Source organism: Callorhinus ursinus, unplaced genomic scaffold (genome assembly GCF_003265705.2).
Source record: "Callorhinus ursinus isolate GAN/ISIS: 27379988/994484 unplaced genomic scaffold, GSC_fseal_2.0 scaffold1, whole genome shotgun sequence".
NCBI classification, from domain to species: Eukaryota; Metazoa; Chordata; class Mammalia; order Carnivora; family Otariidae; genus Callorhinus; species Callorhinus ursinus.
In genome coordinates, this window is record NW_027397063.1 from 9,298,278 (window position 1) to 9,311,816 (window position 13,539).

The following is a 13,539-nucleotide window of genomic DNA, read 5'->3' on the forward strand; positions in this document are numbered from 1 at the left end:
AAATTGGACTTTGAAAGCTCCCAATACAGGAAAATACATATTTCCTTAAATTCAAGCTTTGGTTTGTTTGTATTTTTGTTTTAATGTGGTTTTCCCCACTCGCAAGGATCCCAAAGGACCCTGTCGACACTTTGCTGCTCAGGGATTTAAGACCTCCAGAGGTTGACTCTGGCAGACTGAGCAAGATCTTTGTGGACCACAGACCTATTTCTTTGGTTTATAAAGTAATTTAAGAAAACGGAATTCATTTTTTTAAGGCTGGGCATGTTCTCTAAAGCTCAACAGACTCTCCGTCTCTCTATCACATCACAACTAAGGGTGAGAGGCACCCTTTACTTAGTTTCCCTGGTTGCGGCAGAAGATACTGAGTTTGTGATCTCCGTCCCCTAGGACTGAGAGCACTGTGGGGGAGGCAGGTTTCAGGTTAACCTCTTTAGTGAAGGTGTGTTTTTAAATTGTTATTTCTCATGAAAATAAAATTATACAGACTACATATTAAATACAAAACCCATAAACATTATTTTATGCATCTTACATAGGCAATCATTAGCATCCTACAATTGACTCACGTTCACCTTTCTTTCCTTCTGTGGTTAAAATGAGATGCATGTGAGTGCTATAGACAGTGGGCATGAATGAAACTAAGGAGCACTCCCTTCTCTTTAGAGTTTGATCTTCCTTCCAAATATTTAGCGTCTTTCTGATTATGACTTGGGCTTTTGACTCTGTAAGAGACGTAATGCCATTTGAATACTGAAGATGGAAAAAGGTTTTCTGCAACCATATTTAACCCCTTTGGTCTGTCACAGGGAAGGAGGTCTTTGTCAACCCTTCTTGGCTAATGGCAGGAATCCATGGCCTTAAGTTTCCATTCTAAGGTACCTCGTGTATGACCTGGCACCATCCACCCCTTTACAGATGTCGTAGCTGCCTGTCTGGGAAAGGATTCTGAGCACACGGCTTCCTTTATCTTTCCAGTGGCTGCTTTGGCAAAAGCCTTCCTCCTGCTGTTCTGACTCCCTTTCCCTTCCCCATCTCCTGCTTCCATCTTTTTCTAATTATCCTCAAGCAGAATGACTCAAAATCCACATACACTCAAAATGAAATTCTTGTGGTTGGGGACAAGGAATTCAGAAGTAAATGTGCATGTACTGAAATGTCACGTAAGGGTAACCGGAGGGTGGGGAGGTGTTGTTGAACTAAAACATGCCTGATAACACAGCCAGCCCAGCAAACATGGAACGAAGGCATTTTATTTCACTTGACACCTCCAAACTTGCCTGGGAACTAATGTGTCACTTTGTCCTATGATTGTTTAGCCTTTTTAATATCTCTCATGCCCATCAGCACACACACGAATTGCCCACCCCTCAGCTCTTCCCTCATGCCCCACACTAGCCCCCCCCCCAGGCTTCTCTGTGGTTTTGAATCTGTTAAAGTGTGTGTTCACAAAGTGTCCTCCAAGTGTGAAACACACACTTCCTCCTGTCTCTGGTTTCTTCCCAGTTAAGTGTTATACTTAACTGTTCAGGGTTTATTTTTTTAAGTAAATTTGGTAAACAAATCCTTGCAGCATTGCTAATTCTGAATACTGTTCACTCCCAGATAACTTCTTTCTTTGCATCAGGTGTGTTTGGTGTATGAGCACAGGTGTGTGTGGGGTGTAAAATCCTTTTATTAAAAGAATATAATTGACTGGTGGTATTTCCAGGTAAAAGTAAATACTTTTGGTAAAAACAATCCAACACATTGTTGGAGAAGCTCCTTAAAGACTTTTTGACCTTCTTCAAATGATAGATAATAAAAACAAAACCTTTTTTTTGCTTCCTAAGCAGATGTTTAGGGGCAGTAATTATATTTTATAGGTGATAAATAGAAGATGTCTATTGGCCTCTAAGCTTCTGAATTCTCTGTTCCTACCACATTATCATTTTTCTAACATTTGGCTGTACAATATAAGCTTGGGTTTGGACATTAACCTCCACATCAACTTTTAACCAGGCTACTCTTCTTCCCATAGTGTGAATACCATTGGTATTTGTGTTGGAAATAGCCCAGACAGGGTGTGTGTGTGTTTGTGTAGGCCAACCACATGTGGGTGGGGTAATAAAAACAAAACCTCGGCATCGCATACCTTGAGAAAAAGGTGGATCAAGAGAGATAATGTGTGGTATAAATTAAAAATGACCTCAGATGGAAATTTTGTGGATACTATAAAAACACGAAAACAATCCATCTGTCAGCAGTGAGTGTACTATAATGGTGAACCATTCATTCTTCACATCTGAAGCTGGTATCTTCCTATCATTCTGGAGCACAACTCACACTTGCAATATTCCTTATTTTCTGTGGATCCGTGGGTATCATAAAGAGAAGGGTATTACTCATGTTTATCTTTGCCAATTTTATAACATGGACTACCTTTTAGGGATGAAAACCATCAAACTGCCAAATAGTTGAGATCGGTTCCCCAATATTTCAGGTTAATTAAAAAAAAAAACCCTGTTAAAAGGGAATTATATAAAAAAATAAATAAAAGGGAATTATACACAATGCCTTTGTTCGTGTAAGTCATGTATCTTTTATTTCTATGTTTAGGAGCAGAGATGTGGATAACAAATCCTCCAGAAGGCAGTGTGGAGCAGCAGGAAAGAGGAATGCTACAGGACCACGCACCTCTGGTCTGCAAGCCTGTTTCTGGCACTTACATCTGGGTGAACCAGGCCAATTACTTCAACAGTCCAGATCTCAATTTTTTAACTATAAAATCATGTAATAAGATCTATCCTAAAGTATTGTTGTAAGTATCAGGGCTAATATAATCTTTTGGTTATTGTAAGTCTAAATGCATGATAGATGATTATTATTCTTAGTATTATTTATTTTATGGAAAAATCCATATAATCAATTTATTGATTCTACAAAAAGCATCATAGAACATTTATGAATAGAATTATGTGGGTAATTGTATTCATAAATCATCTGTAATCTCTTAAACAGTCATAGTAATACCATGTCCATTGCAGTAGAAAGTCATCATTTTTCCACATGAGTTCTTTGGGCTTTTTGGCTCTCACCCTAATTGAACAGCAGAGAGGCTTTCAAGCTGCCTTTCCTAAAGTCATTGCTTCTCCTTAGCAGGCTTTCCAGCTCGCTGTACCCAGCTTTAGCCAGACCTTCGGAATTTTCTTAAATTTGACCATGACCTTCATGAAAATCTGTCCTCTCTCCATAACTGAGATAATTGCTTTTACACTTTACTGGATTCTACCAAATTCATGCCCTTGTCTTACAGGATAGTGTTATGAGCATTGAATGTAAAACTCTTATCATGGCTCCTGTCTCTGAATAATTGCATAATAACTGACATGTATTATAGTTATTAAGTCATCATCATCATCCTCATCATCATCCTAGATTTCTTTGTTAGTGTTTCTCCTTCCTGAGCTCTGGTAGTAATGGCCTCCCGATGATCAGTTCTTGGTCTGTTCAATTAGTCTTTTCTCACTAGGGTTTTCTTAAGGAAATCACCTACTCACTTAACTGTCTTACATTAATGGTATTCAGATGCAACTCCCTAGCCCAACCACTTGCTAAAGCTTCGGTTTTATACTTCCATCTGCTTCCATGATCTTTCCTCAGGTAGAGTATACTGTCATCATCCCCAGCAGAACCTGCACACCTAACCTCGATTCTCTTCCAAACTGAGCTGTTTGCTTTCTTTACCACTCCTCCCTAACCGGGCTATCTTCACCTCACCCCTATCCTTTCTCTAGCAAGATAGCAAGAGACAGGAGTCCTTGTTTTCTTAAATTTGTCCTTTCATCTTTGCTATGGTCATTCTCCTTGTTCAAATGTTCAATGCTTTGTCATTAAATCAATTCAACTGCCTTTTAATTGCCTTTTAGTGGAACTCTGGTCTTCTGTTACAGCCAACCCTAATTCAACAGGATACATTGCTATAGGAATGATTTTGAATGTCTTTTTTTTTTTTTTTGCTTGTTTATTGCAGAGCCTCCAAAGATACCTTAATGCCACCTATATTACATTAAAAATATTATATTACATTCGGGATGGATCAGAGGGAAATCAGATACTATGTCATTGTTAAAATCAATAGCAACAGTGTCCTTCATAGTGGCCTCTTACTGGTTTAGTAAAGATCTCCTATGGTTGTGAACCCTCCCAGGGCCTAAAACAACCTTCCCAATACACTCAAGTCTGAAGATTCCATTCTTCAAAATCATCTGTCAGCAGGATTTTCTAGATTTTTTTGTTTAATCCTTAGATCTTCTCTACTTATGGGATTTGGTCTTTAATGTTTCCTTAGTTACACTTGTTTAGGTTCTCAAGCTCTTGACTCAGAATTAATACAATTGCCTCATAAGGGTGCCTTGCTTTCCTGTAATATCCCACCCCAGGTCTTCCTGAAGGGAACTGCAGTAATGCTTACCCGAAAGCACATCTTTTGAGTTGTCTTGGAGTATTTCCCGTCTTGCCTGGCTTCATAGCTGTTTAATTATCTGCCTTTTGCTTCCTATTAGATCATGAACGACTCAGAGGCTATGCATGCATCAACCCTGTATCTCCACAGAAGACGGAGATGTATTGTTCAAATGGCAAACACTGAATATTTTCATATAAATGAATTATGTAAGATTTTATTTAGATGTAGTATTCAGCTAAAATTATATTGTTTCATCACTGGAAAGCATATGATAGATCAACCTATCATTCACTGTTACAATAAAATCATCTCTTTACAGATAGATAGGTTGAATGCCAGACACTGTATTCAGAGCACCATGATAAACATGACAAATCTCCTACTGGTGAAGAGCTCAACATATCATGAAGGAGACAAAGAGTACCACTGATGATACAGGAATACATACAAAGAGAGAGACAAAGAAAGGGCAGAGAAAAGTGACACAACAGAGGAGAGAGGGGGGACAGTTACAATATTGTTTTAAGATGAATGAGGTCTTTTTTTTTAAAGATTTTATTTATTTATTTGACAGAGAGAGACACAGCGAGAGAGGGAACACAAGCAGGGGGAGTGGGAGAGGGAGAAGCAGGCTCCCCGCTGAGCAGGGAGCCCGATGCAGGGCTCCATCCCAGGACCCTGGGATCATCACCTGAGCCGAAGGCAGACGCTTAACGCCTGAGCCACCCGGGCGCCCCAAGATGAATGAGGTCTTAAAAGATGAGCTCTCCTCCACTATTATTATATATTAGGAAGGATATCCAATAACTATTTTTAAAAATCTCCCAAATATCAATTCCTGTTCTCTTTTTTCTAGTACTAATTTCTCTGCTATGCTTCTATGCTTGTCTCCCCAGGTACATTTTGAAGATAACATACTAACTTCTCTCTTTTCAATTAGATTTGCTTTTTTGAACGTATAAGAAACTTTCATTTTCATATTCCACTCATAAGTTACTTTGTGAACTTCTGAAATTGAAAGCATACATAACTACAAGCTCACTCCATGGCTGCAATGGCAAGGATGTGCATTTTTCAAGTTGAAAAAAAAAAGTCATCTGCCTGGATACATGTCAAACCTAGAATTCAATCTCTAAATTATAGGCTGCCTACACATTCCTGTGCTTGTTTGTTCATCTCTCCAACTACACCTTTCATGTATGGCGTTTTTATTTTTCTCTGAATAGGAAGAAAATAGAGAAGATGTGTGAACCCACTGAAAGGAATTGAAGCTATAAAAATTGCATTTTCTTGTGGATCAGGACCACCAAAATACTCTAGATGCTCATATGAGATGCTAGTTCTCCTCTAGAATGGGTAAGTAGATAGTAAAGTGAAGTTTTGAGAGATGGGTCTACAAAGCCAGCTGGCCTGGATTTGTATCCCAATTCTGCCTCTTGCCAATTATGTGATTCTGTGCAAAACACTTTACCTCTCTGTTTCACCATATGGTTTGCCTGTCTAATAGACTTTTGGAATTAAATAGATTAATAGCACTACACCCTAGCTCACAGATTAATCATTTAATACATTTAAACCATTTTTATTGTATTCCTATTTCAAGTTCCTGTTTACTAAACTTACTATCCAGATTTTTGTTATTCAATATATAGACAAAGGAAGCTATATATAGTTCTATGGGACTTCTCTTTGTTCTTTCTTCCTGAGAATTAGCTGACACATTTAGAGCAATGACTAAATATTCCATGTTTCTCTGAGTAAAATTAGTTTCTCTGAGTAAAAAAAAAAATTAAAAATTCCAGAGACTATCTTTTGGTCTATTTCTTTTCATTCTATTGGTAAAATACCAACTTGTGCTTAGAATCTATTAACTCATGTATATTAGTACTTATTATTTATACATATACACACATTTATTTATCTCTCCTTGTTTGTCCTTTTTACTGTTCTGAATGAATCACCTGAATGGCTGTAGATGGTTTTCTCTGTGTGGTTCATTTAGATCATAATAAACTTTGACTGAATAAATTTAGAAGCCAAAGTAAGTCATACTTAGTCTTGCATAGCAAAGACAAGTCATGGTTCTGCAAGACAGAAACCCTTTGGCACAGACCTGATAATTTACCAAAGGGGAAAAAAAATTAATGTTCACATTTTCCTTGGATAGCTCAAAAAATATTTTTTGAAGTCCTGAATTTCTGCCATCATATAAACCTAGACATACATGAAAAATTTACATTTAATTTGGAACAATAGAATTTGTGAATATGTAAAAAGGATATTTAACTCTTCTTTCTTGTTGCTGCAATTCATTAAGGAAAAAACACCTATCATGTTTCTCCAAGAAAAATATTTTCATCAAGGAGTTGTAACAAAAATGCTGTAGGATGGCAGCATTTTCATGTCATGTGCCAACTCCATGTGTTTTGTAAGCTCAGATGTTTACAGTGTGGTGAGGATGTTAAACCACAACTCATAAAATGAAAAAACTAACAGAAAATCTCACTTGTATAGCTGAAACAAGCCAACTGTTTACACTTACATATTTTAATTCATAAGCCATAACCCAGCATCACAGAACTTTGTACATTGAACATAATTTCAGTGGAGAAAATGCAAAATATCCTCCTTCATAGACCTTACTCAGAATTAAAAAAAAGCATCATATGCAATTATCCTGTTAGAAATTTCACACAATTATTCCATACTTGAACTTCATTTCAATAATAATGATATACTTACTACTTCTAGAATGGATAACAGAGATCATCTGGCATATCTCTCCCTAATATGATATTAAGAGAAAGATGATTACATGCAAAGAATAAACCTGAAAGACTATACACCATTGTGTTAGTAATATTTTCCTCTAAAGAATAAGATCATGAGATTTTTACCTTACAGTGTATATAGTCCGGTATTTCTTTTTTTTTTTTAAGATTTTATTTATTTATTTGACAGAGAGAGATACAGCGAGAGAGGGAACACAAGCAGGGGGAGTGGGAGAGGGAGAAGCAAGCTTCCCGCTGAGCAGGGAGCCCGATGTGGGGCTCAATCCCAGGACTCTGGGATCACGACCCGAGCCAAAGGCAGCCACCCGGGCACCCCTAGTCCAGCATTTCATGAATGTTTTTAATTTGAACATAGGTTACTTTAGAAATTGGGGTAGTGGAGGAAACAATGCTATTCCTTTTTAAGTGTATTTTATTCTCTCATATCATTGTGGGCTGTGTGTACCTAGCAATATAAGTTTACCATTTGAGAATACTTAGTGTTCATTTAAACCAGGAAAAAAAATCAATTTATTAACAAATAACTTTCAATTAAGCTTGATATGCTCAAAGACAAAATCCTCTGATTAAACTTAAATTTTCATCAGTCTTTAAGAACAGATAACATATATACTAAATAGTCTTTCAAAGAAACTGTAATTTATTTTCAATCAAAATTCCTAGGTTTTGATTCAATGCCTTTTTATTAGCATCTTAAAATTCTACATAAACTCTTAACACTATTTGTTTGCCCATCAAATATTAGTCCACTATTGTCTCAGCTCTTGCTAAAATTCTACGAAACAAAAATACTTGATAGTAATTTCTTGCTTACATGTTAGCAGGTAAGATTGAGAAGCTCTTCTATTCTTTGCTTTCTTTGTTTTGGGACTAAAGAGCCACTAGTTTTTGTTTTGTTTTGTTTTTTTGTTTGTTTTAATGAACCTAACAAGTGTGGTTGGAAGCTCCCAAAAGGAGAGAAGCAGGATGCTTTTTAAAACCTAGGTCAGAATTGACCCACTGGTACTGCATTCAGTGAGGAACTCTATCCCTCCTGTGGAGGTGGGGTTGGAGGTAGGGAGCAAATTTGGGCAAATAATGATTGCATCTACTTAAGCTGTATCTACTGCTATGCTAAGTATGAGAGCTATGAACAACAGTGGCGTGTGCTAAGTGTCATAGGTTAGAGATCTACAAGAAATGGAAAAAGAGTTGAAGATGTCATTCTTTTGGAGGAGGTGGAAAACTCTTTATGGAGGCCATAATATTAGAACTAGGTCTGTAGAAAAAGTATGAGTTCGCAAGGAGAACAGATAGGTGAGAGCATTTCAGTCAGAGGGCACAGCATATAAAAAACAATTGGCAATACAGAGTCACAGAAAACATTACTTGATTAACAAGACATGTGCAACATATGGATTGAAAATACATTGCAAGGGGAGAAGCAGTAGGATTGAGGCTTAGAGATAATTGTAAAATATTTTCACCATAATGCTAGAACATTTGGAATTTATTTTGTGGGTTATGAGAGGTGTATGAATTACTTTATACTGCATGCCAATCTATCACCAAATATAGTGGCTTAAAACAACAGTTGGCAGCATAACAAACTAATAGATTTTTAGTGGCTTGAAACAACACCATTTTTTGGTTAATGATTCTTTGGGTCAGAAATAGGGACTGGGTTCAGGGAGGTGGTTCTTCTAATCTCAGTTGGGCTCACTCATGTGATGTGGCTGCAGCATTACTGGGTAAATAGGAAGCTGCTTTGATTATGGGCCAACTGCAATTTCATCCTTCAATGGACTAGCCCAAGTTTGTTGCCCTGCGGAAGACAGAGAGGTCTCAGGAGAGTGGGTGGGATTATGTAAGTCCTCAAGAGGCCCATATTTGGAAGCTATACTCAACACCTTTTGCTTCATTCTGTTGGATAAAGTGAATGACAAGACCAACACAGGGAAAATAGACTCCAGTTGTTGATAGTGAGTGCGTCAAAGTCACATTGTGCATGGAATGGAAACTGAGAGGAATGAAAGGTCACGTTCATTTTTGCAGTTTACCAAAAGGAACTTTTGGATAATTTAATTTGCACAGTGGTTACAAACTGAGTGTTGGATTTATTTCAAATCTCTTCACCTAGGTTGTAGGTAAAGAAAATCCAGAAACAAGAAAAAAACAAGGACTATAGGAACTGAAAATATTAGAGCATTTCTAAGGGAAGTTATGAGAGACAACAACATTTTCTTTCTAAGGGACTTTGAAACCCTGGCACACCAAGGCAGTCTCTTCTTGCTTCTCTCACTGGCCAAGCAGAAAGCACTCTCAGTTAAAAGCAAACCAAAACAAACAAAAAATACACAAACAAAACAAAACATCGTGTCACATGGCAACAATATCATAAAATAAAGAATAATTTCAATTAAACAGTATTATCTTTAAAATGAAAAAATCATGGAGCACCTGGGTGGCTCAGTTATTAAGCATCTGCCTTCGGCTCAGGTCATGATCCCAGGGTCCTGGGATCAAGTCCCACATCAGGCTCCCTGCTCTGCAGGAAGCCTGCATCTCCCTCTCCCACTCCCCCTGCTTGTGTTCCTGCTCTCACTATGTCTCTCTCTGTCAAATAAATAAATAAAATCTTTAAAAAAAATAAATAAATAAAATGAAAAAAATCATTGTGAATGTTAAAAGGACATTCAGTATTTGTATATGAACTGAATTTGGTGTATTTTGAGATAGCGGCATAACTTGGGGGCACTATATTGGAGAATGAACCTGGTTTTGAGACACCAGTGTCTTATCCATGGGCCCTTTGAAAAAGATAGTAATAAGAAAGAGAGAAAAGAAATTAAAGGCCAAACATAATGGATACTGGAGGAATTGTCAATGGACCAGAGGTTTTAAAGCAGTAGAGAATCGTTGGTGTGTTTATTGATGGAAAAACTGAAATAGAGAAAAAAGCATGAGTGGGAACATAATGCAGGGATGGTAGGTCTCTTTCCTCTATGTGGACTTTCAAAAAGACTCTAAACCCTCAGCTATAATTTACTGTCCATACAGAGACACTTTTGAGAGTACTAGTATATAAGATGCATAAACCAGGGCTTTCCTGAGCAATAGTGACATATGGTCATACTACTCAAAGAGAGCTTCCTAGCAGAATACAAAAGTGTGATATGTACAGTAATTAGACAATGATGATTTTAGTCTCTGAGAAGAGCTGGGATTCTGGCCTCTTTCTTCTCCTTGCCCTAAAAGGAAGGCTCATTTCAAACTTTTTTCCGGCCAAAGCTTTGATATCTATCATTTTCTAATCAGCTGGAGGATTTGCCTGAGACAGTCTTCCTTGTTCTCTAATCAAATAGAAGTAGGTATGAATTAAAGAAAGATGAAATCCCCAACAAGCACAAGTAACTGGTGTGTTCAGGACAATATTTGGATAAAGAACCATAAGGGAAAGTGAATTCCTGCTTAAGAAATACAAGGAGGAGGGGCGCCTGGGTGGCTCAGTCGGTTAAGCAGCTGCCTTCGGCTCAGGTCATGATCCCAGGGTCCTGGGATCGAGCCCCGCATCGGGCTCCCCACTCAGCAGGAAGCCTGCTTCTCCCTCTCCCACTCCCCCTGCTTGTGTTCCCTCTCTCGCTGTGTCTCTGTCAAATAAATAAATAAAATCTTAAAAAAAAAGAAATACAAGGAGGATTCAAATTTGGTATCAATAAAAATGTCACTTCATTTTTCCTTGTAAACTGGTAAGGGCTGGACATTCCCATTATCATTCATTAAGAGTTCTTGCATTGGGTTTGCTAAGGACTGGGTAGGTCAGTGGTGAAGCAAGTCTAGAAAGGCAATATCCCTTGGGAGGTTTGTAGGAAAGAAGAAAAGAGATACCTCTTTCAAACATAAGGTATATTTCTAAAAATAGTGTCCTGAATTTTGAGGTCATGTTATGAATAACAGAAGTCCTCAGGAACACAACCACATTTGATTGTTTTATGAACATCCAGATCAAAGAAAGAACTGTTACTTGTGGTGGAAAGGATAGGAGCATGACATGATGTTGAATTTGATACATGTGGCTTCTTCCAGCGGAAAGAGCCGTAGCAGAGACTGGGTGAGAGCTTTCAGCAAGATGTTGGCACTGTCACGGGATTCGTACACTAAGGAAGTGTAAGAAAAGCAACATATTCTACACAATAGGTTTGCCTAGGTCAAGCCTTGTCCCTTCCCTGTCCTTGAAGTTCCATGGGAGATGGGGAGGACCCATCATTCTCACGGGAACTTCAGGCCGTAATCCTCCATCAACGAAGATGGAGTATGAGAAAGACCTCCACAACCTGCTTCTTCCTACTCTTAGGATGTGTGAGAAACTGAATGGGACAGGAAGGTTAATGCAGAGGAGCAGGCTTGTGTTTATGGTGGTGATCACATCCTGGGGCAGAGCAAAGCTTCCTCTGCTTCACTTGGCCCCTCCACTAGCCCTGACTGTGTAGCCCTGTTTTCAGAACACTTCTCCTTTCCCTTCCTTCCTCTCCTTTCCCCTCACTAGATTCATGTTGGCTATGTGCAACGAAGCATGGACTTTTGTCTTTGACACTAATGAACAGACTAATGGAAAAATACATTTCAATTATCACAACAAGTAAGTTGAGCGGTCACTTAGTTCACATGCCTGAGCTACTTGATTTCTATTCCTGTGGTGCACAAAATTAGAAAAATATTAATCCAGAATACTGTGGGAATGAGCAAGAGAATCTGCCGAGACACATTTTCTCACACATAAGTCACTGAACACACCTGGAACTTCCCATCTTGCATTTAGACCTTGCCATTCCTTTCCCAAGAGCTGTGTCAGGGTTTTGGCTTTTCCTCTTCCAGTTTTTATTGTTTTAAGATCTCCTTCTCACCTTTAAGCAAACATTTCCACATCCTGCTTAATGAAGATACGCCTTTGGAAATAATAACTGGAAATCATGGTTATTTTGTGTCATCAGTTTTGGTGTTTGATATATCAGCTTATTAAAGTTTAGAACACAATAGCAAAGAGTAAATGCAATGGGTATTGGTAGTCATAGGTGAATTTTTAAATTCAACATTAGATTGATTTGTTCTTTGTTATGAGTGTTTTTATAGCTATGTGTATAATTGGTGAATTATATTATACAATTATTACCTTATAAAGTCAGCTTAGTAAAGGACATTTTAGCCAAATAAGGCAGAGAACAAATGGTTATTGAATGTGCCAAGCAGCACTAGCTTCCAAGCTCAAGTCTTCTTTTGAAACAAGTTTAATTTACCCCATTTTTTTTAAGTTCAGAAAAAGTACCTCATAGTTACCAAGAAACAGAAAATTGGTTTGAACTCAGAAGTTTGTGGTGAGCTCTGATGGCACTATCATTTATTGACATCAGTATTCTTCAAAGAGTCAAGCACAGAATTTACCATTAATTTACTTTTTTTGAATAATCCAGAAATCTTAGAAATCATCAAAAAGGTTGAAATAATAAAAAAAGTAAGACCCTCTTACTTGTAGCTGGTGAAAATGTTAATTTCAGACAAAACTAATTTTATATGGTGTTTCCCCATCAGGACACAATCTATAAAAATGCAATTTCTCATGTAAGGTTAAATAAATTCTGTCTCTTTATGTTATTTATTACTCATAGAGCTATAGAGATGCCAAACTCTCTATCTCCCACATGTCCTGAAGACAATGGAGGGTTAGCACATGTTCATAAAAGAATTCCCACGGTCAGTTGCTTCTCCACTGGAGAATAAAAAAGGGAAAAAAGCATCGCTAATTTTAATTAAGAAATAAGTCAGAAGAAAAACGTTTTGTAGAAAAGGACACAAATTACGCCTAGATTTCAGAAAGCATTGACTGAGGGATTTGGGACTTAGTGTTGCCTTCACCTTTCAAGTATAATGAGGAGATTCAGTTATTGAAGCCAGTAAAACTGGTACCCTAAGAATTAATGAGTGAATTTGGCTCCACTCAGCAGGTTTGAAATGTCATCGATATTTGTGGAGACAGTATCTTCCATTTTATATTTTTTAAATATATCCAGTAGTTCTGTTAGTCTTGTACAGCTCCTAAAGTCTTGACTTACAGGAAGTGTGTTTCCACACCAAGTTTATCCACAATAAGATACACTACTAAGGAATGAACTGTCTCTTAATGGTGATAATACCTTGCTTTGTATAAGAGGAGAAAGGTAAATGCACACTAATGCAATAAAACCAAAAACCAATTATATACTCAAACCTCTGTGTATTTGTCCTGCCATCAGGATCTCGTTATCTCTTTCAACACACACACACACA